A 14,790-nucleotide genomic window follows, 5' to 3' on the forward strand; every position below is an offset into this window, starting at 1 on the left:
TTTTCTAACCGTCAATAAAGACAAAACAGAAGGAAGAAGATCAGCTAAAAGAAGAGGAGACACATTGACACATTACTGCTGCTCTGCTCAGCAGCTCGGCTCAGGTGAGACCTGTAAAAAACAGAACTACAAACCAACACTTGTTAGTATTTGCTAGAGATGCTAGCTGTTGTTAGCTTTAGCCTCAGTAGCCGTTATTTTGACACTGCCTGCGCAGAACAAGCTAGTGCTAAACCCAGTGTGTGCATGTGCAAGGTGTTCACCTGGCATACTGAACTGTACTTTTTAACCATGCGAATATTAATGTGCTAAGTGATGCATGTATTTAGTTAACATTTGCTTAATAAGATTGTCCGAAGTCTGGTGATATCAAGTTATTGGTTGTTGCTAGCAGGTGGGGCTTAAGTGGTTAAGAAGATAAAGGAAGATCCATAACTCCTACTGTTCTTATTACAATGAATTACCATTTAATTCCCCCGCTTTTTTGGCTGTATGTGTGTTTATTATTGTCATGTTGGTAGTTGCATTCAGATGGACTTTAAAGGTACAGTAAATAATTTCTTATAAGGTATTTACTGATTATTTTTTACCTGCAGGTAGCTGGTGATTGCCAAGTAATGGAGCGTGTGATGGGAGGAGGAATGCTACCGGTGGTTTTAACCGGTTTGGGAGTCGTATTGTTGTACCGGATACTTGTACGTCTCAGAAAAGGGGCTTCAGTCCAAGGTGCTGTAGTGGTCATAACTGGGGCCAGCTCTGGACTCGGGAAAGGTCAGCCTCCATTCATTCATTTCAGCTTACATGTGCAAACTCTCTAAACCATACTGCTTTAGTGCTAGTAGGCTTTTATTTAGATAATGTGCAATCTCATTCTTCAGTGTTGTTGTGCAGATGCCAACATGTAGTTGTAGTTCTTTATCAGATTTGGACATTGTACTGCCCGTTGGTTGTCTCGGACCAGTCTGCGTGCGATCAATGGGAAATTAGGATTTAAACATATATACGTATACATGAATCATTTTGTCCCATTTCAGACACCAAACACTCTTTGATAAATTCCTGGTCAGAGAGTGGATTCCTGATTTTTGTAGGAAACCACATTACAAATTTGTCACTTCTATTTTGAACATGAATGCTATTTTTTTACTTTACAAACACATGTTTGTGAGCGAATGCATCTCCTCTGTAAGTGTGCCTGATCTTTTGTTTCTGAGAGTTTCTAGCCCCGAAAGATGTCAGCTGACCTTTAAAAACAGGAAAGATTGATACGGAGTGTAGAGTTTTTAACAGGACGTAGACTTCTCAATATTTAATTACTGAAGTCAGAGGTAAAGCCATGTGTTTAGTTTGTGGAGAGCAGAGTGCTCTGTTTATGGATTACAGATTGAATCCCCTTTGTGAGACTAAACAGAGAGAGAAAAGAGCTGGACTGTTGCTAGCAAATCTGCGAAAAGCAACAGGACTTTTCACTAAGCCTCACACATCCAGGGATGGAGCAGGCAAGACCAGCTTTGTGATTTCAAACAAGCCATCCTCTGAGGAGTTTATCAAAGAGTGCTTGGTGGCTGTGGATGACAGTTGTGATGACCCAGCCCTGTTAATGAATTTTTTACATGGGACAACGAAAAGAGTTTAGCAGCCACAGGCTCAGTAAAAGGGACTACCAAGGTTTGTTTGTTTGTAAACAACTTACACCTGTCAAAATCTGACAGGGAAAAATGTGGGACTTTTAAAGCAGATGCAAGATAAAGTGACTGAAATGAAGCCAGAAGTAAAATTGCTTTTTTTTCCCGCTGAATCGTACAGCAGAAGGTGTTGTGCAAGTCAGTGAACCATGCTGTTGGTGTTGTAACTAAAACCGTTAACTTCAGTTTGTTGCACTGTTGATTCACTGGATGCACTTGTAGAAACTCAAGACGGACTAGATTCCTGTAGCTGAGCAAGAAAAAATAATTAAAAATAGCAATAGCACTTATTTTAAAATAAAGTTAAGTCTTTTAAATTTTGCAAAAATATGGACATTTTGTGCACAATTGTTTTGGGGAATGTTTATTATATCATGATAAAAATGTTAGCAGTTTTCTTCTATGCTTATTTCAGTTTTATAAAGTGCTCCTGGTAAGAATTAAAGAGATACTGAGCAGATTTGAGTTCAGCTTAGTGGTGTGGCTCTCTGCACCCACCCCTGTTTTATGCTCACTAATCTACAACGAGAATTCTGCATTGTAGAGTCTGCGCGGGTCTTCCACGCTGCAGGTGCACGGCTTGTGTGGACGTGACGCAGCTCGCCTGCAGCAGGTGGTCCAAGAACTAACAGCGAGTTCAGCAAACACACAGAAACTGGTATGTATATACACACAAAGGAGTAACACAATAAAGTCTGGTCTGTCTGAACTATAGCTTAGCCTCTAAGGATCCATTTGTAAAGAGTCGTTTTGTTTCGCTTTGGTTATCCACCAGATTCACACTCCCTGTACTGTTGTCTTCGACCTGGCTAAAACAGACACGGTGGAGAGAGCTGCAGAAGAGATCCTGAAATGTTACGGACAAGTGGACATCCTCATTAATAATGCTGGAATCAGTTACCTTGGCAATATACTAGAGACTCACATTTCAGTTCAGCGGGATGTTATGGAGACAAATTACTTCGGGCCCGTTGCTCTTACACAAGGTTTGTTTAATCTTGTTGGTTTCAGCGTACGGGATGTTTTCATTTATTTTGGCTTGTGGTTGAAAGAGCCGAGCTAAATGTGAAGTTAATAAGTCATTTATGTAGAGATTTGGGTGAAGATTATCATGAATATGAGTCAGCCCTCTCTCTTTCATTTCTTTCCTCTCTCCACAGCTCTCCTGCCTTCCATGGTTCGCCGGCACAGCGGCCATATTGTAGTGATTAGCAGCGTCCAGGGGAAGATAGCCATTCCTTACCGGTCAGCCTGTAAGTCGTCTTTGATTAATGCAAACAAACACAACATGAGTTTGCCAGCAGGAGGAGGGTAACTAAAGCAAGCCTCTGATTTGTCTCATGCTGGTCAGATGCTGCGTCCAAGCACGCCACCCAGGCCTACTTCGACTGCTTGCGGGCAGAGATGGAGCGCTACGGGATCCCAGTGACTGTGATCAGCCCCGGGTACATCTGAACCAACCTGTCGATCAATGCTGTCACAGGAGATGGATCCAAGTATGGAGGTGAGGCAGTGAGAGGATGGAACAAAAGAGTAACAGTAGCAAAAGCAGCATTTTTAAGAGTCAGCTGGTAACAGGTGATAAATCTCAGAGTTATTAAGGTGGTGTTGGAATGTGTGTGGATCTTTGATGCCAGCTGGGATTTTGTGTTTTCTTACTGATTTTTTTTTTTGACTACATAAGGAAAAGACTACAAGCCAAATGGATTTTTATAACTAAATAATAAAAGTAAGAAGCAACATAACCAGAGTAATTTATAAGTTATTGTAGGGTCTTTCTTACCTTACATTAAAAAGCACCTCGAGGCAACTGCTGTTGTGATTTGGTACTATATAAATAAAAGTAATTTGAATTAATTGAAGTAATCTGTACTCTCTTGTATCAATGATGCAACATGTCTCTTGTCTTTGCAACTACCGCTCAGTGTTGGACAGAACTACAGCTACGGGCTGGGACCCCAGGGACGTGGCGTGGGAAGTCCTAAAGGCTGTTCGTCAGCAAAGTAAAGACGTGGTTTTGGCCGGCCCTCTGCCCACTGCTGCAGTATACCTCCGCACACTCTGGCCTGCACTTTTCTTCAAGCTCATGTCCTCGCGCGCTCGAAAGGAGCAAAAACCTAAGGATAAGTGATGTTCGAGCTGGTGAGGTCTAGGACCTGAAATAAGCAAGACTTTGGAGGAAATGAGGAGATCTGTTTTATAACATCTGGGACAGAGCTGGAGTGGGTTTTTGTACTATTCATTGTTTAATGTCTAATTTACATGTTGATATTGTCTGTCATGTCTGAGAAACTTTTACCCTTCCCACCCAAAAACAACAAAAATTGTTGGCAAAAGCCTGCAGTATCACATTTTGCAGGCTGGTGAGAAGAGATGGTTTAATTTGAACTCCATAATTTGGGACTCCTGATGCAAACAGAACAGCTTAAATAAACCAAACTGTGGTAAAGGAATCATGTCTGATGTTTTGGCAGAATGTCTACCCACAACTGTGTCACTTACTCTCCTTTAAAATATCTACTGTGGTTACAAAGTCAACGTTTGCCAACAATTTCTCATTGAAAAATGGTGCAGCACCCGACCTGTTTCTGGGTCATATTTTCCATGCAGTATGCAGAGCACATCACTGAAAATGAGTCACTTCAGCACACGTACGTGCAGTCGAGTTTTTGTTTCCGGCTAATATTCTTTGTCACTTTAAAGTGTCGTCTGGATTGGAGCATGATTGTACTTTTATTGGGAGCAGCGAGGAATTCAGTGTGGAGTCTGTGCGGATAAACCACTCATCCATCTCTGGAGAAGCTGACAAACCTGTCAGAAACAAGCCCAAGGCCAAAGACCGAACTTTGTACAAGCTTGCATATGAACTGCTGTGTATCCCCCAAACACAGTGAATACAAGAAAACAGGCAGGTTTTTATAACTATCTTTATGCACAGAATAAAACACCTTTTACAAACTGAAAACAGTATTTTTTTTTCCTCCTTTCTTGGATGTCACCTTAAATTAAAACAGAAAAAACACTTGTCTCAGAAATATTAACAATAAATAGTCCAAATAATGATTTACATTATGTTACAAAAGCGCAGTGAATACTGGAATTTCCATTTGTACAAATACATCCTTCAATAGGATTCCTTATTAAGAATCATCTAGTGTGACAAGATCAAGCGTTTCCAAATGTTCACAAACTAACACCACAGGAGCGCTTACATTTGTTAGATCGTCTTACAATCTCGTTTGTGGAATGACAAAGAGGTCTAACAGTTTACACCAAACGGGTTCACACAGCTGCATAGAGATGATGCTGGTTGATCAAATTAAATGTGAAGGCAATGAGTCTGTACTGCATGAAAAATTCAGAGAAACGATGTCTGCTTCTGTAACATGCAAGAGCCACTCTTTAGTCATAGTGTTTTGTTAGCATCCACTAGTCAGAGGAAAGTAATTTGGGGGCATATAATAAAAAACAAAAATTAAAATAAATGGAGTCAACTATGGCTTTAGTGTTTCATTAAATTAACCGCTCGCTCTTATGGAGTGTATTTCTACTGGGAACTCAATAGTAGCCAGGACATTCATAATTCTAGTTTGTCAAACAAAATGAATGTGTGGCTGCAGCCAGCTCATTTGTTTGAACTAATTAGGACGGCAAGAAAGCAACAGAACTAAGGAAAGTAAATGAGCAACATTGTTAGATTTCCTTGTAATCGATGGCGTCGGCAAGAGAGCGCCCACCTGTTGTGTCAGCGTTACTGAAAACGACAGCAAAAGTAAACAAAGACACGCCCTCCTTGCTGTTGATCTGGAAGCTTCAGGTCTGGATAGGTCACCTTTTAAAACAGCGCAAGCCTGAATGTATGTTAACAGACAGGCACGCATCAGAGTGCTGCCGCTCACGCGCATCTTTTTGAGTTGTTCATCTCCCTTCATTAAAACCTTCCTGTGCAATTCACGCTCACATCTACAATACAGGAGGGAAATTCTCCCTATTGCAGCTTGCGAATGAGGAGCTGGGAAAGCGCCGAGTCAAAGGAAACGTTTTAATGTGAACGTTCCTCAAGGCTTTCATTCAGACGCAACAACCATGAAGAACAGTACATTACGCACATTATGCTGTTTGTGGCTATAAGCACTGTCAGCACAGACTCTTTAAAACATTCTGATTCAGTCTCCAAATACCACACGTGTGAAGAGGGCTTAAATATCTAAAAAGGTATTCCTGTTTATGCAACAAAATCCAATATTTGAACTTGCATCTCTGCACACAAAACTAATGAGAAATGAATGCAACAATAAAATAATTCCAATAACATTTTCAGCATCTGTGGAGCTACCCAAGTGGAGTCAACCAACAAGCTGCCATTTTTTATTTGTATTTGTTTGTTTTTTTTGTTTTGTTTTTTTTGTTTGTTTTTTTTTAAATGTGGGTTTGAGAAATGAAGAACCCGATTCCAAACACGTGTGACTACAACACAATCTGTAACACCTGAACTCATAAGAGATGAGGAACAAAAAGAAAAGAAAAAAGGAGGCCAACAGGAAAAATGAACTTCTACACATCACTTTGTTTTGTTCCACTTTTGCTACTGAACTATGCCAAGTATCTCTTTCTCACCGACATTACTTTTAATAAAAATCACAGTCCAGTGGCTGTTTGCCACCAGCTGATGATCTGAACTGCACATTTTGAGCGGTCAGCCTTACAGCCTTTAATACACACGCACACACAGATACATTCATGCACTCACACACCGAGAGCAGGAAGAGACATGAAAGATCAGATATTTTGTTCGGATATGGCATAGTATTTTCCTGTACATGAGGTTGTATCTTTGTAAACTCATTTGTTTTATCTAAAGTGTTTGTATTTAAAGGGAATTGTTCCTTAGAGAACAGTTCAGTGAAACCAACGCAACTCGCTTTTGAACAATGGTCACGGTTGACCACCTATTATTGCACTTTTACAAACAGGCCATGGATGGCTTTGAGGGGGGATGGGGTTGGCCTTTCTCCCCAGTCTTCTTTCTCCAAACAGGGAGAAGACAGAGAGGAAACCTCTCCTCTCCTCACTTACAGTACCTCTTGTCACCAACAACATGATGCTCTAGGTGAGCAAAGTTCTGCCTTGGTCTCTTTTTAGGAATGGCCTGCTTATCGACAGGTGTGAGAACCAGACGTGGTAAAAGTTGGGGTAATTTGCAGCTGCTGGCTGCAAATCGGTTTTGAATTTCTAGCAGTAGTCACTGCTTCCAAGTGTGGGCCCAGAAGTTTGTGTCTCTCTCTCCTGGAACTGTGGAAATGCCTGGAACTGGCTGTAGATTAGAGGTACAGATGACCATGGCTTGGTGGAGTCTTCCTCAGGGAGGTGGAATGGAGGGCTCAGTTACGGCGAGCTCCTGAGCCAGATCATTGAAGCGAGCGATGTAGTCTATGCTGCTCTCACTCATCATACAAGCAAGCTGAGAATCCATCTGCAAGCAACACCAAAGAGCTTTCAGACTGACAACAAGGGCAAATCCAAGAAGGAGAAAAAACCCCCAAAAAACAAGATTTTTCCAGACATCCCTCGAACAGTTTCATACTTTAGGTCAAGAGTGCAGGGGGGGAAAAGTTCATCACATCAATATCTGTCAATGAAATTAAATTATTTACTGAAAAAGCAGATGTGTTAGTCCAAACACAGGAGGCAACAGTCACCGGGCTCTATTCACCTCCCAGGCAGGTTTGGGCCCCATCCCAGGAAACAGGTTTAAGCTAACAAGTCTGCGTTTGTTAACCCTGAGATGAATCACTTAACACAATCTGAACTAAACCTGCTCACTGGCAGGTTATCTTTAACAAACTTAGAGCTTCTCTCTGCCTCATCCCCTCCTGCCACACCTGAACCAGCTAACTGACACTCCCGATTCATTTCTTCATAAAGTCGCTATCAAAGCACGCAAGAGAGCGAGAGAGAGCACTAAAAATGGAAACGTGTTCACAGACTGAGATTCAGATATTAAATGCTGTCAGCATTTCAAAAGGTATGGTGTCTGAATCTCAGGGTGTGACTCAACAAGTTTTTCATTAAAAATCACCTAAAATTTGGTGGATCAGCCCAGAAGCTGATCTATCCAAAAGGTACCATGTGGTCCCTAACACAACCGGCTCTGGGTCAGAGTCCACTTGCACAGCAGGACAGATCCAAAAAGGGATAAGAACCACATTTTCAGAGTGGATATAAATGCAGGTTATTTTTAAAATGGGAAGTGATGTTTTTACATTTACATTTTAGAGACTAATTAATAACATATAACATGTTGGTTGCTGAGATTCAGACTGTGTTGTGTTTGTGGCAAGTGTTGCTTCTCAGTCACAACTTTCTTTCATTTAATCAACAAGCATTTACTTACCTCTGCCACATCAGGAAGGCCACGGGATTGAATCATGAGAATCATGAGAATTGCAGTCCAGGAGGCTAGGACCGAGTAGAGCTGTGCCACTGGAGGGGCCAGTGGGGGTTAGGGTGGTCCGTCTGCCCTTATCAGGAGAGACCATGCTGGCTGCAAGGAAAATAAGAGCAAAAGACTGAGTAAATGGCCTTTCATCATACAGCTGTGTTAGTAATATTGGGGATTTTACAAACAAATCTTTGTAAATGTTGACTGCACGTGCTGCTGTATGCAGCATTTTTAGTGGGAAGTAATGATAAAAATACATCCACTTAATATTCTGTTCTTCTTGGCCTAAAATGTAACTTCTGGCACACTCTTGAGAAAGGAAGCAAAAAAACTCTTACAAAGGAGGCATCCCAGTGTGGAGTCAGACGAGTCGCTGGGGTACCACTGAGGGTCGTGGCTGGGTGAAGGGATCCAGCCTCTGGATGGGCTGAGCGAGGGAGACGAGGCCAGCAGTTTGGAGCCGTCGCTGTTGCCCAGCTTGGCTGGAGAGAGAGCAGCCTCCTCACCTGCAGTGCAGCAGGCAAACAGAAATGAGATATCAGCGATTAAACTCAGCAGGCTCAGATGTTTAGCTGCTTGGATGTCAACGTGCACTCTTTTCCACAACCTGCAGAGGAATTAATGCTGTGGAGCCACAAAGCTGACCTCAGTGGTAATTACAAAACCTTTCTAACCTACTCTCACTTTCCATTTCACTAAACAAACATCATCAAGCTTTATTTAGCAGTTTCTTGTCAATATGGCTCGGGTAAGACGTCTGCACGTGCACGCACCGTAATGTGTGGAGTTGATGGCAAGCTCGATGATGGAGTCGCTGATCTGCGTTTGAGGTTCTCCGGGGGTTAGAGCCTCTTCAGGAGGGCCTGGGAGTGAGATATCAAGGAGCGAGGCAACGCTCGGGGGAGAGAGGAGTGAGTCTCCCCCGCCGGTGACTCCAGGAGACGGAGGTGGTACGCCATTCTATGGAAAGAGCGATTTAACTTAGCACATCACATTTTTTTAAACCATTTATTCAAGCATAGCTGACAATTTTCTTTACCAAATGGTGATCAGCTACGACTGGAAAACAAATGAGGTTACGCAGACTCACTGCCTTTAACTAAGCCAAGTGTTCCCTCACAAAGGTCCACTGTGAGCAAGGAAACGCTCTGATGGCGATACAAACAGCTTTATTTATCCCATCAGGGCAAACTGTTTGGAGCAGCTTGTTTTTAAACCGTAACAGACAAATAAACAGGTGATCATGAATATGACAACTGTATGCAAGAATAATGTCTACAAAGAAAATCTATAAAAATTACTAAATCATTTGTGAAGTCTTGTACGACAGATGCACAGTAAAAAGAAAAACATTATGCAAAACCTGGCCTACACCGCACAGATAAACAGAAAATCATTAGAGTGAGCAATAACTTTCATTAAAGTAAGATAAATCAAAAACTGACCGTTTTAAATGTAACACTCCAAGATGGTAATGGGCAATAGCATTTATTCTAATGCCACAGGCAAGGAGGAGACATCAAATGAAGGAGGGTTCTAGTCCGTGTGTGTGTGTGTGTGTGTGTGTGTGTGTGTGTGTGTGTGTGTGTGTCTCTGACCTCTGGAACATTTTGCTGGTGGAGTTGAGAGTCTGGCTCAGCATCAGCAATGGGAGTGGTGGCGAGAAGAGCGCTGTTATCCACAGTGGAAGAATCCACCTCCCGACAGGGACTGCCTGGGATGATGCCTGCAGACTTAGCTGCCAGGTCAATGGCACCTGAAAGTATTAACAGTTCAGGCAAACGAGAGATTTGTCATATCACTCCTGATAAGCATCAACAGCAACAGCATGTGAAGAGCAGAGCAGGAAGAAAAAAAAAAAAAAAGGATGGTCCAAGGTCTTCTGGAAAAATGTTTTTGCTTCTGTCGTCTGCACAGAAATACTGTCTGTCACTGACCTTCTCAGAGTTCTAGATTTTGACACAGGAATCTTACACAAATACAACTTGGACCTTAAATATGTTTTTAAGCAATTTTATAAAATATGTCTGTGAAGGTTCTCAGTCATCCAGGTCATCGTAGTCAAAGGAGCTTACAAAGAAAAGCATCTGGACTTCTTTAAGTTACTTGAAGACGTTTCACCTCTCATCCGAGAAGCTTCTTCAGTTCTAAGGTCAAATGGTGGGGAGTCCCAGATTTAAACCTAGTGGGAGTATCCCCCCACAGAGGGACAAAAGGACCCCTGATGATCCTCTAATCGCCTGAGCCAAGGTGTGAAACTGGGTGCTTATAAAAGCAAAGTTGTTGACCCCATAAAAACAACAATATGTAATTTTTTTGCAGTATATTTGGTGTAGAGTTTATCAATATTTCAATAAAACAGAAAAATGTAGTAGATAACAGAAGAAGTCCATACTAGAGAGCTGGCTGGCCCCCGCAGAGCTGGATGTTGCTGGGGTTGTTTTAGTTTGGACAGAGCGAGAGGAAGGAGCTAGTCGGGGATGGATCGGCCGGAAAGATCCAGTTCCTGAAGGAAGAAACAGGAAGTGAGAGAGCAGACAATTACCAGAGGGTCTTGCTGAGAAAGAGAAATCGTTTTTAGCTGTGATTTCATTAATGCATACTGTAAAACTACGCCCTAAACATTTCCAGCCTCAGCTGACGACATATTCTATCGTTCTGTCCTGCCATCTGAGGAGTACCTGTGGCAGAGGAGTTGGAGAGGATGGAGAAGGAGCAGACGTGTTGAGGAGTGTCTCCTGTAGTTCTGGGCAGCAGTGTTCGCTGTGAACGAGAAAGAAGTGGCCAAACAAAAACACACTTAGGAAAACCCGCCTTCCACCCAACCAAGCCCAGAACTGATGAATGGATAATGATCTTGCTCTCACCTGAACTACAAGTGGTTTGCGAAGTTGTCTGTTCCGAGGTTTTCTCTGTCTAGAAAGGAAAAGATCTGACTGCATCTGTGAGAAAAAGAAAAGAAAAAAGCACATATTAATGCTCGTTAATACATGAATTATGTCTCTGTACAGTTGGCATAAACAAAAAATGATGCATTATTCTGGCTTACACTGATCGAGTCGAGCTGCTGTCTGAAGGCTAGCTCTGCCTCTTTGTTAGGGGAGAACATTCGGTTGTGCCGTGAGCTGTTGGGTGGCAGCGTGGTGGGTACTGCGAACACGCTGCTTTCTGATTCGCCAACTGCAGTAGAACCCAGCAGAGAGCGGGTAAGGTTGCGCCCACCTGAACAGGATTGAAACAGATGTGGTGCCACATCAGGAAAGGCAGCTATTTGAAGACAACTTCTAAAGAGGAAGCATCGGTGCTGCATAATTACTTCTCGCTGTTTAATAACTACAGCACTGTAAGTACAGAAAAGACTTTATCACAAAAGCCAGCAGGAGAGAGACATAAATACCTCCAGCACTTGGCAGCTGTAACTTGGGCATGCGCAAAGACGCCTGCGGCCGCCCACAGCTGGGGCTACGGGCGCCTGCAACAGGACCCTTCGCCGGAGGTGTGAGGACCTGGTTTTGCTCCTCCTGATAGGTCTTGAGGGGTGATGTGGCTGTGGAGCACAGCTCTGGAGCCTGAAGGAAAAGACACATGATATGCTCCTATCTCGAAATAGCACTTTCATTGAAAAAGACAAAAAAAAACCAAACAAAAAAAAAAACCTGTGGTGTTCATAGTACATAACCAGTAACATGTTTTTCATCAGCTGGCTTTGTACGGAATATAAACTCTTCACACTGCTGCATCTTAAAAATGTTTAATTTTAAGCCTTAATGCCACTGATAATTACACATTTTTCATCTTTTCAACTTGTAATTTAAACAACACACCAGGCCACAATCTTGGAAGACAGAAAAGGGAAAACTTACCAGAGGTTTGGGGTTGACTTCAGTGGAAACCAGCTTGAGTAAGCAGCGCAAAACTCGATTTGTCCTGTCGGGCTTTGGCTGCACTGAGGCTTGTCCCTCTTCTGAGTTGCTGGGTGGAGCTGTGACCGGCTGCCACTCGTACTCCAGCTGCAGCTTGCCTGGCTTCCCAAACATCAGGTACAGCTCGGCCAGGGTGACGTTCTCTGCGTCACGGGCGCTCCAGCCTTCCTCTCTGATCTGCTCAACGACCCGTTCTTTGGTCGCTGGTGGGGAAGCTTGCGACACGGCTTCGTCTGAGCCAGTCACTGGAGGTTTGACTGAAGGAGGCTGATTTGCCTCCGAGGAAGACGCGCTGGTGCTCTGCTCCTCTTTGTACTGCTCAGCGGAGCCATCGGCACCACTACATGACCTGTCCGTGCTTCTGGTCATGGCTAAACCACCACTGACCTCAACGCCAGTGCAGGCCTTTCCTGGATCAGAAGATCCCATCCCATCTCCCTCTTCTCTGACAGTCAGCTGAGAGGAAACTGGGACACAAGGGGACTGAAGTCTCTTCTCCTCTACCTTTGCAGAACTGTCTGCTGATGGATCAGGGTTGGGGGTTTCAGTTCGACGAGCATCACCCGTTATAGTCAGTGAAGCACCAGCAACAGCAGCGCTTCCCCGCCCAGATTTGCTGCCAGTTCGAGGTTGTGGAGCTGCATGGATGCCCAGGATCTGGGCAGCTGGCAACTCCTTGGCATTAGGTCGGCTCTTGCCACTCTCGATCCAATGGACAGTGCAGGACGCTTTGGAGTGAACCACACGTGCCACCCCAGGCAGTGTAGTCAATGTGCAGCTCTCAGCTGGAAAAAGAAAAAGTTCTTCCTTCTGAGTTATGCTGGGAGAGGCTGTGCTGGTCTGGTTGCCTTCTAGAGCCTCTCTCTCCATGAGACTCTTAAGCTGAGTTTTCAAAGTTAAGGACCAGTTTATATTCGACACAAGCTGGTACAGTGGGGCAAAAAAGTATTTAGTCAGCCACCGATTGTGCAAGTTCCCCCACTTAAAATGATGACAGAGGTCAGTAATTTGCACCAGAGGTACACTTCAACTGTGAGAGACAGAATGTGGAAAAAAAAAAAATCCATGAATTCACATGGTAGGATTTGTAAAGAATTTATTTGTAAATCAGGGTGGAAAATAAGTATTTGGTCACCTCAAACAAGGAAAATCTCTGGCTCTCACAGACCTGTAACGTCTTCTGTAAGACGCTTTTCTGTCCCCCCACTCGTTACCTGTATGAATGGCACCTGTTTGAACTCATCTGTATAAAAGACACCTGTCCACAGCCTCAAACAGTCAGACTCCAAACTCCGCTATGGCCAAGACCAAAGAGCTTTCGAAGGACACCAGGAAAAGTATTGTAGACCTGCACCAGACTGGGAAGAGTGAATCTACAATAGGCAAGCAGCTTGGTGTGAAAAAATCAACTGTGGGAGCAATCATCAGAAAATGGAAGACATACAAGACCACTGATAATCTCCCTCGATCTGGGGCTCCACGCAAGATCTCATCCCGTGGGGTCAAAATGATCATGAGAACGGTGAGCAAAGATCCCAGAACCACACGGGGGGACCTGGTGAATGACCTGCAGAGAGCTGGGACCAAAGTAACAAAGGTCACCATCAGTAACACACTACAACGGCAGGGAATCAAATCCCGCAGTGCCAGACGTGGTCCGCTGCTGAAGCCAGTGCATGTCCAGGCCCGTCTGAAGTTTGCCAGAGAGCACATGGATGATACAGCAGAGGATTGGGAGAATGTCATGTGGTCAGATGAAACCAAAGTAGAACTTTTTGGTATAAACTCAACTCGTCGTGTTTGGAGGAAGAAGAATACTGAGTTGCATCCCAAGAACACCATACCTACTGTGAAGCATGGGGGTGGAAACATCATGCTATGGGGCTGTTTTTCTGCCAAGGGGACAGGACGACTGATCCGTGTTAAGGACAGAATGAATGGGGCCATGTATCGTGAGATTTTGAGCCAAAACCTCCTTCCATCAGTGAGAACTTTGAAGATGAAACGAGGCTGGGTCTTCCAACATGACAATGATCCAAAACACACCGCCCGGGCAACAAAGGAGTGGCTCCGTAAGAAGCATTTGAAAGTCCTGGAGTGGCCTAGCCAGTCTCCAGACCTCAACCCCATAGAAAATCTGTGGCGGGAGTTGAAAGTCCGTGTTGCTCGGCGACAGCCCCAAAACATCACTGCTCTCGAGAAGATCTGCATGGAGGAATGGGCCAAAATACCAGCTACTGTGTGTGCAAACCTGGTAAAGACCTATAGTAAACGTTTGACCTCTGTTATTGCCAACAAAGGTTATGTTACAAAGTATTGAGTTGTATTTTTGTTATTGACCAAATACTTATTTTCCACCCTGATTTACGAATAAATTCTTTACAAATCCTACCATGTGGATTCATGGATTTTTTTTTTTTCCACATTCTGTCTCTCACAGTTGAAGTGTACCTCTGGTACAAATTACTGACCTCTGTCATCATTTTAGGTGGGGGAACTTGCACAATCGGTGGCTGACTAAATACTTTTTTGCCCCACTGTATATGCCCCAGAAAGCAGCATGTTAGAGCAGTACATTTCTAATATGTACACTAGGAATGAAAAACACTCTGAAGAGTTTTGCATACATATTGCACTGTAATGTTTTTTTTAAAAAGGATACAATCCACTGGTCATGATAAGCCCACTTCTGTTTCAGATACTCTATGAGGCTGGAAACTTTCCTGTGGAGCTCCACCAC

The 14,790-nt window shown here is 43.5% G+C and overlaps 2 pseudogenes; one reads left to right on the top strand and one right to left on the bottom strand.

The window, feature by feature from the left end:
- The first annotated feature begins 389 nt into the window (after nt 1–389).
- Nucleotides 390–4,650, top strand: LOC146575212 (peroxisomal reductase activating PPAR-gamma-like; annotated as a pseudogene).
- LOC146575213 (protein cramped-like) lies at nt 4,599–14,790 on the bottom strand (annotated as a pseudogene).

This window comes from Mchenga conophoros, linkage group LG4 (genome assembly GCF_057382185.1).
Source record: "Mchenga conophoros isolate Kocher_MC1m ecotype Shallow Benthic linkage group LG4, M_conophoros_male_GT1.1, whole genome shotgun sequence".
Taxonomy (NCBI): Eukaryota; Metazoa; Chordata; class Actinopteri; order Cichliformes; family Cichlidae; genus Mchenga; species Mchenga conophoros.